At 47.2% G+C, this 15,599-nt stretch overlaps 1 protein-coding gene and 1 non-coding gene across 2 annotated transcripts in view; one reads left to right on the top strand and one right to left on the bottom strand.

Annotated features, from left to right (window-relative positions):
* LOC144163898 (uncharacterized) overlaps window positions 1–15,599 on the top strand; it is a 94,958-nt gene that overhangs the window by 67,845 nt on the left and 11,514 nt on the right. The gene's annotated exons all lie outside the window — the stretch shown is intronic.
* Window positions 5,009–5,080, bottom strand: Trnar-ucu (transfer RNA arginine (anticodon UCU)). The gene has a single exon. It is a non-coding gene; the product is annotated as a tRNA-Arg (tRNA).

The raw sequence follows: 15,599 nt of genomic DNA, 5'->3' as shown, positions 1-15,599 counted from the left end.
CGGGCCATTCTTTGCAACAACAGAAAGCATATCCCTTGCACAAACAAGAGGAAGAGATGAACCACAGAACCACGAGACCCGCCAACTGAGCAAAGATCTTGAACGACACTGGTGTCAAAGTCAAGGACCCAAGCTAAGAGCTCGTTGGTGGTCACCCTCGCAGTGTGGCCGAGTTTAAAGGCCCGAAGCTTTGCGAAAGAAAAGCTGCAAGCCCGGTCACCGACCAATCCACCATCAGAGCGACGGGGACGGCGGCTGACTGTAAACGGAAGAAGAAGCGCGAGGCTCGTTCAGAGAGAAAAAACATGGCGTTTTGAGACTCAGACGTTGGTTCATTATAATATATATTTATAGACATATGTATTTAAATATATATATATATATATATATATATATATATATATATATATATATATATATATATATATATATATATATATATATATATATATATATATATATATATATATATATATATATATATATATATATATATATATATATATATATATATCAAGGTTGCAGTCGTCATTGCCAGTGCTATTCGGCTTTTTTCGAAATATTTAATAGGGCCGAATGACGTGTGCTTGTCACGTTTCTTTGATTCATTGATAAATAAGCGAAAATATGAGTTGAGAAAAAAAATCCGCCGTTTTTCCGGGAGCGGGACTCGAACCCACATCTCCGCATAACCGGTGCGGTGCGTTCGCCATTACGCTATCCCCACAGCGGCTTCTCTCTCGACTTTAAAGCGGGGGTTTATATTTACAAGAGCTCTGAGGCCGGTCAACTAGCGCCGCCCCTCGACTACCGCGGGAGACGTAGAACGTCTTCTTTCCCAGCGGCCGCCACGTAGAACGTGGTCGGAGGTCGGGGTTAGCAATTGGCATATCCGAACTGCTGGAGCCAGTGCCTCGTAATGCATGTAGCAGAGCAGAGAGATACGGGTCGAGGGACTCGGTAAAGATACATATGAAGGTTGCAGTCGTCATTGCCAGTGCTATTCGGCTTTTTTCGAAATATTTAATAGGGCCGAATGACGTGTGCTTCTCACGTTTCTTTGATTCATTGATAAATAAGCGAAAATATAGGTCGAGAAAAAATCCGCCGTTTTTCCGGGAGCGGGACTGGAACCCACATCTCCGCATAACCGGTGCGGTGCGTTCGCCATTACGCTATCCCCACAGCGGCTTCTCTCTCGACTTTAAAGCGGGGGTTTATATTTACAAGAGCTCTGAGGCCGGTCAACTAGCGCTGCCCCTCGACTACCGCGGGAGACGTAGAACGTGGTCGGATATATATATATATATATATATATATATATATATATATATATATATAGAGGGAGCAGTAGAACTTTGAAGATGGTAGAGAACACAAGAGAAGAAAGATTTGCTTTCCTCAGGGCCCGAGGAAAGCAAGTTCTCTTTGCTGAAACGTAGGCTACAATAGTGCTTTTACCTTGTTCGAAGTTTTTCTTCTCTCATATATATATATATATATATATATATATAGTAAGGAAATGAGGGGCTCGTTGAGGAAATACAGAAACATAGGTTGGCAGTCTACAACGCCAAAGGAGGCATAGGGGTTGGTTAGGCTCTATTTTGTCCTACGGTTAATGAAGTTAAGATTTTTTTTTAAATATAAGGAAGAAAGAAAGAAAAACGCGCGCCCAGAGTGGGGACCGAGCCCACGCCTTTCGATTAGATCTCGAATGCCTTACCAATTCGGCTATCTGGGCGACTGTGTTCGCCATCACTTTCTGGGTTATTTATATTTACTAGAAGTGTATCTGACGCTTGAGGGTGGTAGCCAGCGCCACTCTGACTACACGGGGAGAAGGGGACCTACTTTTCAACCCCCGGGGCGTGACTCAAACGTCTACAGCCTGACATGAGCGGGTAATTGGAGGGAAGCCCTCTTATGCTACCTAGGCATCAAGGCTGCCAGAACCGAGACCCTCGCTAGGCTTTCGCAGAATAATATAGTAAGGAAATGAGGGGCTCGTTGAAGAAATACAGAAACATAGTTTGGCAGTCTACAACGCCAAAGGAGGCATAGCGGTGTGGTTAGGCTCTATTTTGTCCTACGGGTAATGAAGTTAAGATTTTTTTTTTAAATATAAGGAAGAAATAAAGAAAAACACGCGCCCAGAGTGGGGACCAAACCCACGCCTTTCGATTAGATCTCGAATGCCTTACCAATTCGGCTATCTGGGCAACTGTGTTCTCCTTCACTTTCTGGGTTACTTATATTTACTAGAAGTGTATCTGACGCTTGAGGGTGGTAGCCAGCGCCACTGTGACTACAAGGGGAGAAGGGCACCTTCTTTTCAACCCCCGGGGTGTGACTCAAACGTCTACAGCCTGTCATGAGCGGGTAACTGGAGGGAAGCCCTCTTATGCTACCTAGGCTTCAAGGCTGCCAGAACCGAGACCCTCGCTAGGCTTTCGCAGAATAATATAGTAAGGAAATGAGGGGCTCGTTGAAGAAATACAGAAACATAGTTTGGCAGTCTACAACGCCAAAGGAGGCATAGCGGTGTGGTTAGGCTCTATTTTGTCCTACGGGTAATGAAGTTAAGATTTTTTTTTAAATATAAGGAAGAAAGAAAGAAAAACACGCGCCCAGAGTGGGGACCAAACCCACGCCTTTCGATTAGATCTCGAATGCCTTACCAATTCGGCTATCTGGGCGACTGTGTTCTCCTTCACTTTCTGGGTTACTTATATTTACTAGAAGTGTATCTGACGCTTGAGGGTGGTAGCCAGCGCCACTGTGACTACAAGGGGAGAAGGGCACCTTCTTTTCAACCCCCCAGGGTGTGACTCAAACGTCTACAGCCTGTCATGAGCGGCTAACTGGAGGGAAGCCCTCGTATGCTACCTAGGCTTCAAGGCTGCCAGAACCGAGACCCTCGCTAGGCTTTCGCAGAATAATATAGTAAGGAAATGAGGGGCTCGTTGAAGAAATACAGAAACATAGTTTGGCAGTCTACAACGCCAAAGGAGGCATAGCGGTGTGGTTAGGCTCTATTTTGTCCTACGGGTAATGAAGTTAAGATTTTTTTTAAATATAAGGAAGAAAGAAAGAAAAACAGGCGCCCAGAGTGGGGACCAAACCCACGCCTTTCGATTAGATCTCGAATGCCTTACCAATTCGGCTATCTGGGCGACTGTGTCCTCCTTCACTTTCTGGGTTACTTATATTTACTAGAAGTGTATCTGACGCTTGAGGGTGGTAGCCAGCGCCACTGTGACTACAAGGGGAGAAGGGCACCTTCTTTTCAACCCCCGGGGTGTGACTCAAACGTCTACAGCCTGTCATGAGCGGGTAACTGGCGGGAAGCCCTCTTATGCTACCTAGGCTTCAAGGCTGCCAGAACCGACACCCTCGCTAGGCTTTCGCAGAATAATATAGTAAGATAATGAGGGGCTCGTTGAGGAAACACAGAAACATAGGTTGGCAGTCTACAATGCCAAAGGAGGCATAGGGGTGTGGTTAGGCTCTATTTTGTCCTACGGTTAATGAAGTTAAGATTTTTTTTAAATATAAGGAAGAAAGAAAGAAAAACACGCGCCCAGAGTGGGGACCGAACCCACGCCTTTCGATTACATCTCGGATGCCTTACCAATTCGGCTATCTGGGCGACTGTGTTGTCCTTCACTTTCTGGGATATTTATATTTACTAGAAGTGTATCTGACGCTTGAGGGTGGTAGCCAGCGCCACTCTGACTACACGGGGAGAAGGGGACCTTATTTTCAACCCCCGGGGCGTGACTCAAACGTCTACAGCCTGTCATGAGCGGGTAACTGGCGGGAAGGCCTCTTATGCTACCTAGGCTTCGAGGCTGCCAGAACCGACACCCTCGCAAGCTTTCACAGAATAATATAGTAAGGAAATGAGGGGCTCGTTGAAGAAATACAGAAACATAGTTTGGCAGTCTACAACGCCAAAGGAGGCATAGGGGTGTGGTTAGGCTCTATTTTGTCCTACGGGTAATGAAGTTAAGATTTTTTTTAAATATAAGGAAGAAAGAAAGAAAAACACGCGCCCAGAGTGGGGACCGAACCCACGCCTTTCGATTAGATCTCGAATGCCTTACCAATTCGGCTATCTGGGCGACTGTGTTCTCCTTCACTTTCTGGGTTATTTATATTTACTAGAAGTGTATCTGACGCTTGAGGGTGGTAGCCAGCGCCACTCTGACTACACGGGGAGAAGGGGACCTTATTTTCAACCCCCGGGGCGTGACTCAAACGTCTACAGCCTGACATGAGCGGGTAACTGGAGGGAAGCCCTCTTATGCTACCTAGGCATGAAGGCTGCCAGAACCGAGACCCTCGCTAGGCTTTCGCAGAATAATATAGTAAGGAAATGAGGGGCTCGTTGAAGAAATACAGAAACATAGTTTGGCAGTCTACAACACCAAAGGAGGCATAGGGGTGTGGTTAGGCTCTATTTTGTCCTACGGGTAATGAAGTTAAGATTTTTTTTAAATATAAGGAAGAAAGAAAGAAAAACACGCGCCCAGAGTGGGGACCGAATTCACGCCTTTCGATTAGATCTCGAATGCCTTACCAATTCGGCTATCTGGGCGACTGTGTTCTCCTTCACTTTCTGGGTTATTTATATTTACTAGAAGTGTATCTGACGCTTGAGGGTGGTGGCCAGCGCCACTCTGACAACACGGGGAGAAGGGGACCTTCTTTTCAACCCCCGGGGCGTGACTCAAACGTGTACAGCCTGACATGAGCGGATAACTGGCGGGAAGCCCCCTTATGCTACCTAGGCTTCAAGGCTGCCAGAACCGAGACCCTCGCTAGGCTTTCGCAGAATAATATAGTAAGGAAATGAGGGGCTCGTTGAAGAAATACAGAAACATAGTTTGGCAGTCTACAACGCCAAAGGAGGCATAGGGGTGTGGTTAGGCTCTATTTTGTCCTACGGGTAATGAAGTTAAGATTTTTTTTTAAATATAAGGAAGAAAGAAAGAAAAACACGTGCCCAGAGTGGGGACCGAACCCACGCCTTTCGATTAGATCTCGAATGCCTTACCAATTCGGCTATCTGGGCGACTGTGTTCTCCTTCACTTTCTGGGTTATTTATATTTACTAGAAGTGTATCTGACGCTTGAGGGTGGTAGCCAGCGCCACTCTGACTACACGGGGAGAAGGGGACCTTATTTTCAACCCCCGGGGCGTGACTCAAACGTCTACAGCCTGACATGAGCGGGTAACTGGAGGGAAGCCCTCTTATGCTACCTAGGCATGAAGGCTGCCAGAACCGAGACCCTCGCTAGGCTTTCGCAGAATAATATAGTAAGGAAATGAGGGGCTCGTTGAAGAAATACAGAAACATAGTTTGGCAGTCTACAACGCCAAAGGAGGCATAGGGGTGTGGTTAGGCTCTATTTTGTCCTACGGGTAATGAAGTTAAGATTTTTTTTAAATATAAGGAAGAAAGAAAGAAAAACACGCGCCCAGAGTGGGGACCGAACCCACGCCTTTCGATTAGATCTCGAATGCCTTACCAATTCGGCTATCTGGGCGACTGTGTTCTCCTTCACTTTCTGGGTTATTTATATTTACTAGAAGTGTATCTGACGCTTGAGGGAGGTGGCCAGCGCCACTCTGACAACACGGGGAGAAGGGGACCTTCTTTTCAACCCCCGGGGCGTGACTCAAACGTCTACAGCCTGACATGAGCGGGTAACTGGCGGGAAGCCCCCTTATGCTACCTAGGCTTCAAGGCTGCCAGAACCGAGACCCTCGCTAGGCTTTCGCAGAATAATATAGTAAAGAAATGAGGGGCTCGTTGAAGAAATACAGAAACATAGTTTGGTAGTCTACAACGCCAAAGGAGGCATAGGGGTGTGGTTAGGCTCTATTTTGTCCTACGGGTAATGAAGTTAAGATTTTTTTTTAAATATAAGGAAGAAAGAAAGAAAAACACGCGCCCAGAGTGGGGACCGAACCCACGCCTTTCGATTAGATCTCGAATGCCTTACCAATTCGGCTATCTGGGCGACTGTGTTCTCCTTCACTTTCTGGGTTACTTATATTTACTAGAAGTGTATCTGACGCTTGAGGGTGGTAGCCAGCGCCACTGTGACTACAAGGGGAGAAGGGCACCTTCTTTTCAACCCCCGGGGTGTGACTCAAACGTCTACAGCCTGTCATGAGCGGGTAACTGGAGGGAAGCCCTCTTATGCTACCTAGGCTTCAAGGCTGCCAGAACCGAGACCCTCGCTAGGCTTTCGCAGAATAATATAGTAAGGAAATGAGGGGCTCGTTGAAGAAATACAGAAACATAGTTTGGCAGTCTACAACGCCAAAGGAGGCATAGGGGTGTGGTTAGGCTCTATTTTGTCCTACGGGTAATGAAGTTAAGATTTTTTTTTAAATATAAGGAAGAAAGAAAGAAAAACACGCGCCCAGAGTGGGGACCGAACCCACGCCTTTCGATTAGATCTCGAATGCCTTACCAATTCGGCTATCTGGGCGACTGTGTTCTCATTCACTTTCTGGGTTATTTATATTTACTAGAAGTGTATCTGACGCTTGAGGGTGGTGGCCAGCGCCACTCTGACTACACGGGGAGAAGGGGACCTTATTTTCAACCCCCGGGGCGTGACTCAAACGTCTACAGCCTGTCATGAGCGGGTAACTGGCGGGAAGCCCTCTTATGCTACCTAGGCTTCAAGGCTGCCAGAACCGAGACCCTCGCTAGGCTTTCGCAGAATAATATAGTAAGGAAATGAGGGGCTCGTTGAAGAAATACAGAAACATATTTTGGCAGTCTACAACGCCAAAGGAGGCATAGGGGTGTGGTTAGGCTCTATTTTGTCCTACGGGTAATGAAGTTAAGATTTTTTTTAAATATAAGGAAGAAAGAAAGAAAAACACGCGCCCAGAGTGGGGACCGAACCCACGCCTTTCGATTAGATCTCGAATGCCTTACCAATTCGGCTATCTGGGCGACTGTGTTCTCCTTCACTTTCTGGGTTATTTATATTTACTAGAAGTGTATCTGACGCTTGAGGGTGGTAGCCAGCGCCACTCTGACTACACGGGGAGAAGGGGACCTTATTTTCAACCCCCGGGGCGTGACTCAAAAGTCTACAGCCTGACATGAGCGGGTAACTGGAGGGAAGCCCTCTTATGCTACCTAGGCATCAAGGCTGCCAGAACCGAGACCCTCGCTAGGCTTTCGCAGAATAATATAGTAAGGAAATGAGGGGCTCGTTGAAGAAATACAGAAACATAGTTTGGCAGTCTACAACGCCAAAGGAGGCATAGGGGTGTGGTTAGGCTCTATTTTGTCCTACGGGTAATGAAGTTAAGATTTTTTTTAAATATAAGGAAGAAAGAAAGAAAAACACGCGCCCAGAGTGGGGACCGAACCCACGCCTTTCGATTACATGTCGAATGCCTTACCAATTCGGCTATCTGGGCGACTGTGTTCTCCTTAACTTTCTGGGTTATTTATATTTACTAGAAGTGTATCTGACGCTTGAGGGTGGTAGCCAGCGCCACTCTGACTACACGGGGAGAAGGGGACCTTATTTTCAACCCCCGGGGCGTGACTCAAACGTCTACAGCCTGTCATGAGCGGGTAACTGGCGGGAAGCCCTCTTATGCTACCTAGGCTTCAAGGCTGCCAGAACCGACACCCTCGCTAGGCTTTCGCAGAATAATATAGTAAGATAATAAGGGGCTCCTTGAGGAAACAGAGAAACATAGGTTGGCAGTCTACAATGCCAAAGGAGGCATAGGGGTGTGGTTAGGCTCTATTTTGTCCTTCGGGTAATGAAGTTAAGATTTTTTTTAAATATAAGGAAGAAAGAAAGAAAAACACGCGCCCAGAGTGGGGACCGAACCCACGCCTTTCGATTAGATCTCGAATGCCTTACCAATTCGGCTATCTGGGCGACTGTGTTCTCCTTCACTTTCTGGGTTATTTATATTTACTAGAAGTGTATCTGACGCTTGAGGGTGGTAGCCAGCGCCACTCTGACTACACGGGGAGAAGGGGACCTTCTTTTCAACCCCCGGGCCTCTACGACCTCTACGTTACCAGCGGGGCTCTTTCCCCTCTTCTTTCTTTCGCTTGGGCGTGGTATCCAGCGGACTCAAACTGCTCTATATAAATATATATAAATATATACATATATATAGAGATCATGAGGTTCGATGGGCCAGTATAAAAATAGTGAAAGAAGTCGACTGACACGTTTCCCGTTTTTGTTGCCAACAGTTTCGGAGTTAGAAACTACTTCTTCAGGGCTGTATTTTAATTTCTCACATTGCGTCTTTATACAAAAACTTCGGTGAGGGAGGGTTACTTCTCTCATCCCTGCAGGAGAGGTCGCGGGTGAGGGGTGTTTCAAACAGTTTGAGCAAGTGAGGCATTCCGATTGGCTAGAAAGGTTGAAGGTGAGGGAAGGGGAAAGAATACGGACGGAAAGGCAGCACGAAAACACGTAACAAGAGGCACACAAGCAAACACAAGATCAAAAACAAGAGTGAGTCCTGCGCGCTCCGCAAATGGTGTTAAAGGAGTCAGCGGGAAAAGAAAAGGGGCAAAAAAAGGGGGGGGGATGAAGGGAGACGGACATAAGATGGCGCCACAGGCATGGATCTTCGATTCGGTCAAACTCCCAGGGCCGCATGCATGCACGGCCCGCCCAGTCGACGCATGGTCCCCGCGTCATACTCGGAATTTGCTGTCCCATTTTCGGTTTTGTTTTACTACTGGTTAAGCCTACAGAAGCTCTCGTCTTGGCGCCACTTCGACGAAACCGAGTGGTGCAGCCACGCTTTGCTACGCGGCCAGCGAGCCGCGGAACAAGTCACACTGGGATTTGGTTTCATTTGCGGCGCATTCTTCGGCCGTTTCTCTGTCAGTGGTGCTGCGGTGATAATTCAGGCCGCTGTGCGTCAGCGGGCCCGCGGGGCGCGCTCACAGCTGTTCAAGGTCACTGATTAGTCTGGGGGTGGTTGCAGAACGGGCAGGGAAGGGGGGGGGGGGGCGTTCTATCCGTTTTTTTTTGCTTAACTTCGTCCCTAAAGCGGGGTTTCCTTTTTTCCTTCTTGCTTTCTTTTTTAAGTTGTATGCACGGTCTCCGTTCCGCGCTCACCCCCTCCATTGCCCGCAAGGTCCGTCTAAGGCGCAGCTTTTTGTCGCAAGAATGAGAGGCGGCCCGGGTCCTCATTGATGCCATGGGTGAATGCCTGGAATTTATGTATAAAGTAGGACTCCCTCTTCTCGCGTTCGAGGGAAGAGCGGAAGCAGGACTGCAGGAGAGTGATTCTGATATGCTCAATGGAATGGTCCGGCAGGCGCATATGTTTGGAAAATGGTAGATCCGGATGTGAGGTGACGTGGGATTTGCGGTTGTTGAATCTGAGTCGGAATGCATTCTCGGTCTGGACAATATACTCCTTGACACACATTTCGCAGTGCAGTCTGTATACGACGTTACTGGAATCACAGTCGAGACTTTCTTTTATTCAGAAGGAAAATTCGGAAAAGTTAGATTTTGCCGTGTCGGTTGGGGTGATGAGGGGACAGATTTTGCAGCGCGTTTTCCCGCATGGGCGGCAGCCTGAGTGTTGTTTCGTGATCCCAATTTTAGCCTTAACAAGCATATCTCTTAGGTTCTTGTCTTTACGATACACAACACGGGGTGGTTCGGGGAAGATAGCTGACAGGTGCTCACTTTGTCTGATCATGTTGAAATGCTTGCTCAGTATGTTGTTCACTCGCGGCATGTTCGCACCGTATGTAAATATCAGGTTCGTCTGGGGTGTTTCCGTTCTTTGTGAATTGGCTTTTGACAATGCTGACTGGCGGTCTGTTTGGCGGGCCCGGTTGATTGCGTCATCAATTATATTTTCTGGGTAATTTTGATTCAGAAGGGTGTTCTTTAGATTTTGCGAGTTTCTGTCAAATTCTTGGGCATCACAACAGATTCGGCGGTATCTGTATGCCTGCGAGTATGGTATTCCAACTTTGCAATGTCGTGGGTGGTTGCTGTCAAAATGCAGGTACTGTTGGCGATCCGTGGGTTTTTTGTTGACGGTGGTCGCGAGGGAGTTGCCATGTACCTGAAGGGTTACATCCAAAAAGTTGATATTATCTTAAGATATGTCATGGGTGAACTTGATTGATTGATGGAGGCAGTTAAATTTTGAAATGAAGTCGAGAAGGCTCGCTTTGTCGTGGTTCCATATCATGAATATGTCATCTCGAAAACGCCTGTAAAACAGTGGTTTCTTTTCTGGCTTCTTGATGAAAGGAGTTGCCCATGATGCCATAAAAATATTGGCGTAATTTAAAGCCATCTTGGTTCCCATCGCCGTGCCGCTGATCTGAAGGAAGTGCTTTTCGTTGAATTCGAAGTGGTTATAATTTAGTACAATGGTTAGAAGCATTGCGAGAGTTTCGCTCTCTGTGTCTATTGATGGGTTGTTTAAGCCAGTAAATGCTGCCACGGTCGCTGCGATGCCTTCCGAGTGGGGAATATTTGTGTACAATGAACAGACGTCCAGCGTCACCAGAAAACACCCTGGGGAGATGACGATACAAGCAATTTCCCGTAGAAAGTGGCTGGTATCTTTGATGTAAGATGGGAACATAGGGGGGATGTCCTTAATTATGTGATTAATGAAGCTTGAAATTTTTTCTGTCACCGTCCCGTTGCTGGATACAATGGGTCTGCCCAGGTGGTTGCTCTTATGTATTTTAGGTAGCAAGTAAAATCTACCAGGGACAGGATGTTCCGGTGACAAAATTTTAACCATCGCGGCAGTTATATTACCTTCTGTGACGAGAGATTTGAGGGTGTTTTGAATTTCACTTTCATAGAATGTTGTGGGGTCATTTGGTAGCTCATTATAGAATTGTCTGTCGCTTAGTTGTCGCATTCCCTCTTCCAAGTATTCAGACCTGTCAAGTATAACAATGAGTCCCCCCTTGTCCGCTGGTTTGATTATTATGCTGGTGTCCGCTTGAAGGGAATTTAAAGCTGCTCGCTCTTCCACTGACAGGTTATTGCGCCCGGGTTGGTGCTGTGCATATGCCCGGATTACATCCTTCTGTACAGCCGCTATATACATATCTACGTGCTGGTCTCGTCGGTCTTTTGGTGTCCAGGATTTGCTTGACGCACCAGGCAGTTGTTTTTTTGTGTTGGGGCGGTCATAGAAGTATTCCCGGAGACGCAGATTACGTGCGAATGTGTCCAGATCTTGATATAGTTGGAACTCATTGAAATTTCCGGAGGCTGGGCAAAATGTCAAGCCTTTTGAGAGAAGTTTTTCTTGAGCCGGGGATAATGTTTTGCTTGACAGATTTACCCCGTTCATTTGTTGTGCGTTCACGGGGCGAGATATAGCATCGGGACCTGGGGTGACGCCTACGGGATGGGTTGGTTGCACGGGGTGGACTATAAACTGTGGGGAAATGTTATCGCGTTGCAATTTCTTGATTTTTTGTTGTGATATTTCTTTCCTCTTTGTCGTCTCAAAGTTTTTAAGTTCCTTGCATTCTAAGTCGGATAAATTCGATTGCGACCTCTCTAAAATTTCGGCATCTAGAAGCTCCATGGCCCGTCTTCGTCTGTGCTGCGAAACAATCTCCGTGAGACCCACCGAAGCATCGGACAGCACTTTCTCCCATTTCGTGATTTCCTCCGGATTAAATGTGCACATCGATAGTGTGCAGGCTAGACGAAGGCCTTTTGGTGCAGCGTTCTGGTTGACGTATGTTTCCAAGTGAGCAGCATGCAAATCAAAGTGAACACGCTTGTCGATTAATTTCCTAATTGACAAAAAAGAGGGGGACCATGGATGATCAGGGCGAGCCATACCTGTCTGATCAGGGCGACCCGTACCTATATATATATATATATATATATATATAGTTGAGAAAAGGTTGCTCGCTATAAGGTTACCTGTACGATAGAGAAGTAACATTGAAAAAACCTCACAGTATTTATTCTATCTATTCGAACGGGGGCCGGTCGTTTTCAAAGATTTTTTCAAAGAGACCGGCCACTGGTCGAAACGTTAGAATAAATATTGGTATGTTTTTCAATGTGACTTCTCTATCATATATATATATATATATAAATATATATAAGAATTTTTATATATAAATATATACATATATAAATATATATAAATAAATTTATATATATATATATATATATATATATATATATAGGACGAGGGACTCGGTAAAGATACATATCAAGGTTGCAGTCGTCATTGCCAGTGCTATTCGGCTTTTTTCGAAATATTTAATAGGGCCGAATGACGTGTGCTTGTCACGTTTCTTTGATTAATTGATAAATAAGCGAAAATATAGGTCGAGAAAAAATCCGACGTTTTTCCGGGAGCGGGACTTGAACCCACATCTCCGCATAACCGGTGCGGTGCGTTCGCCATTACGCTATCCCCACAGCGGCTTCTCCCTCGACTTTAAAGCGGGGGGTTTATATTTACAAGAGCTCTAAGGCCGGTCAACTAGCGCCGCCCCTCGACTACCGCGGGAGACGTAGAACGTCTTCTTTCCCAGCGGCCGCCACGTAGAACGTGGTCGGAGGTCGGGGTTAGCAATTGGCATATCCGAACTGCTGGAGCCAGTGCCTCGTAATGCATGTTGCAGAACAGACAGAGAGATACGGGACGAGGGACTCGGTAAAGATACATATCAAGGTTGCAGTCGCCATTGCCAGTGCTATTCGGCTTTTTTCGAAATATTTAATAGGGCCGAATGACGTGTGCTTGTCACGTTTCTTTGATTCATTGATAAATAAGCGAAAATATAAGTCGAGAAAAAATCCGCCGTTTTTTCGGGAGCGGGACTCGAACCCACATCTCCGCATAACCGGTGCGGTGCGTTCGCCATTGCGCTATCCCCACAGCGGCTTCTCTCTCGACTTTAAAGCGGGGGGTTTATATTTACAAGAGCTCTGAGGCCGGTCAACTAGCGCCGCCCCTCGACTACCCCGGGAGACGTAGAACGTCTTCTTTCCCAGCGGCCGCCACGTAGAAAGTGGTCGGAGGTCGGGGTTAGCAATTGGCATATCCGAACTGCTGGAGCCAGTGCCTTGTAATGCATGTAGCAGAACAGAGAGATACGGGTCGAGGGACTCGGTAAAGATACATATGAAGGTTGCACTCGTCATTGCCAGTGCTATTCGGCTTTTTTCGAAATATTTAATAGGGCCGAATGACGTGTGCTTCTCACGTTTCTTTGATTCATTGATAAATAAGCGAAAATATAGGTCGAGAAAAAATCCGCCGTTTTTCCGGGAGCGGGACCCGAACCCACATCTCCGCATAACCGGTGCGGTGCGTTCGCCATTACGCTATCCCCACAGCGGCTTCTCTCTCGACTTTAAAGCGGGGGGTTTATATTTACGACAGCTCTGAGGCCGGTCAACTAGCGCCGCCCCTCGACTACCGCGGGAGACGTAGAACGTCTTCTTTCCCAGCGGCCGCCACGTAGAACGTGGTCGGAGGTCGGGCTAGCAATTGGCATATCCGAACTGCTGGAGCCAGTGCCTCGTAATGCATGTAGCAGAACAGAGAGATACGGGACTCGGGACTCGGTAAAGGTACATATCAACGTTGCAGTCGTCATTGCCAGTGCTATTCGGCTTTTTTCGAAATATTTAATAGGGCCGAATGACGTGTGCTTGTCACGTTTCTTTGATTCATTGATAAATAAGCGAAAATATAAGTCGAGAAAAAATCCGCCGTTTTTCCGGGAGCGGGACTTGAACCCACATTCAACCCACATCCAGCGCATTCAACCGTATCTCTCTGTTCTGCTACATGCATTACGAGGCACTGGCTCCAGCAGTTCGGATATGCCAATTGCTAACCCCGACCTCCGACCACGTTCTACGTGGCGGCCGCTGGGAAAGAAGACGTTCTACGTCTCCCGCGGTAGTCGAGGGGCGGCGCTAGTTGACCGGCCTCAGAGCTCTTGTAAATATAAACCCCCCGCTTTAAAGTCGAGAGAGAAGCCGCTGTGGGGATAGCGTAATGGCGAACGCACCGCACCGGTTATGAAGAGATGTGGGTTCGAGTCCCGCTCCCGGAAAAACGGCAAACGAAACTCCTACTTGAGCTGCTCAAAAACAAAAAAAACTCATTGGACTGCATTTCCACCAACCTCGGACAGACGTCTGTGGCAGAGCATTGTATTGAGACAGATGAGATCCACATTGTTCGCCCTCGCCCGTACCATGTGCGATCGTCGGAACTGAAAGTCATAGACGAAAACGTCGAGGACATGCTTCAACGAAACGTTATTCGACCGTCATCGAGCCCGTGGTCTTCTCCTGTTGTTCTGGTAAGGAAAAAGACGGTTCTGTACGCGTTTGTGTAGACTATCGGGCTTTGAATAAAATTACACGGAAGGATGTATATCGGACGCTGCACATAGATGACGCGCTGGACCGTCTTCAAGGGGCTGGATATTTCTGTAGTCCAGACCAGCGATCTGGCTACTGGCAAATCCCCATGCGCGAGTATGACAAAGAGAAAACGGCGTTTGCGACTCCAGATGTCTTGTACGAATTTAACGTAATGCCTTTTGGCTTATGCAACGCCCCAGCCACATTTGAGCCCATGATAGATACAGTCCTTCGCGGCCTTAAATAAAACAAACTTGTCGGTGTTACCTTGGCGGCATCGTCATCTTTTCGTCAAGTTTTGCGGAAAATCTGATGCGTCTGGACGAGATGTTGACGTGCCTGGCAACGGCTTGTCTAACTCTGAACACCGAGAAATGTCCTTTTGTTAGCAAATCGATAAAAGTTTTAGGTCACGTCGTCAGTAAAGATGGCATACGCCCGGACACAGACAAAATTTTTGCTGTAGCCAATTTTTCTCGACCTCAGAAACAAAAAGCCTTACGTAGTTTTCTCGGCCTGGTGTCCTATTTTCGCCGTTTAGTCCGCAATTTCGCTTCTCTCGCTGCACCTCCTAATCAGCTATTAAATTCTGATACCCCCTTCGACTGGAGTGATGGCTGCGAAAAGGCCTTCCAAGACCTGAAACAAGCACTTACTTCCGAACCAGCATTATGCGACTTTGATGACTCGAGACCGGCGATCCTCCACAGCTACGCTAGTGGGCATAGCATTGGCGCCGTTCTATTGCAGAGCGATGGTCACCACAGCGAGAGTGTTGTTGCTTATGCGAGCTGACCTCTAAGACGAGCGGAGAAGAACTATACCATAAAGGTACAGGTGCGTCTGGCCGTTGTGTGGTCTGTGCAACAGTTTCGGGCATACCTCTAGGGCCGATATTTCACCGTCGTCACAGACCATCACGCTCTGTGCTAGCTGTCTTCATTAAAAACTTTTCGGGAAGCCTGGGACGCTGGATTCTGCGATTGCAAGAGTACGACTTTACGGTTACCTACTCGTCTGTACTGAAGCATGTAGACGCAGACGCCCTCTCGTGGTGCCCGCTGATGCCGTCTTCAAACAAAATGGAGTCACTTTCTCATGCACCACCATCATCAGTTGCACCTGTCGACTAAGCACCGGCTGACGAGTGCCGCGAC

Source organism: Haemaphysalis longicornis, unplaced genomic scaffold (genome assembly GCF_048455015.1).
Source record: "Haemaphysalis longicornis isolate Haplotype H1 unplaced genomic scaffold, Haemaphysalis longicornis Haplotype H1 scaffold_13, whole genome shotgun sequence".
Taxonomy (NCBI): domain Eukaryota; kingdom Metazoa; phylum Arthropoda; class Arachnida; order Ixodida; family Ixodidae; genus Haemaphysalis; species Haemaphysalis longicornis.
Note: the sequence above shows the minus strand (reverse complement) of the source record. Positions and strands in the feature narration are given on the sequence as shown.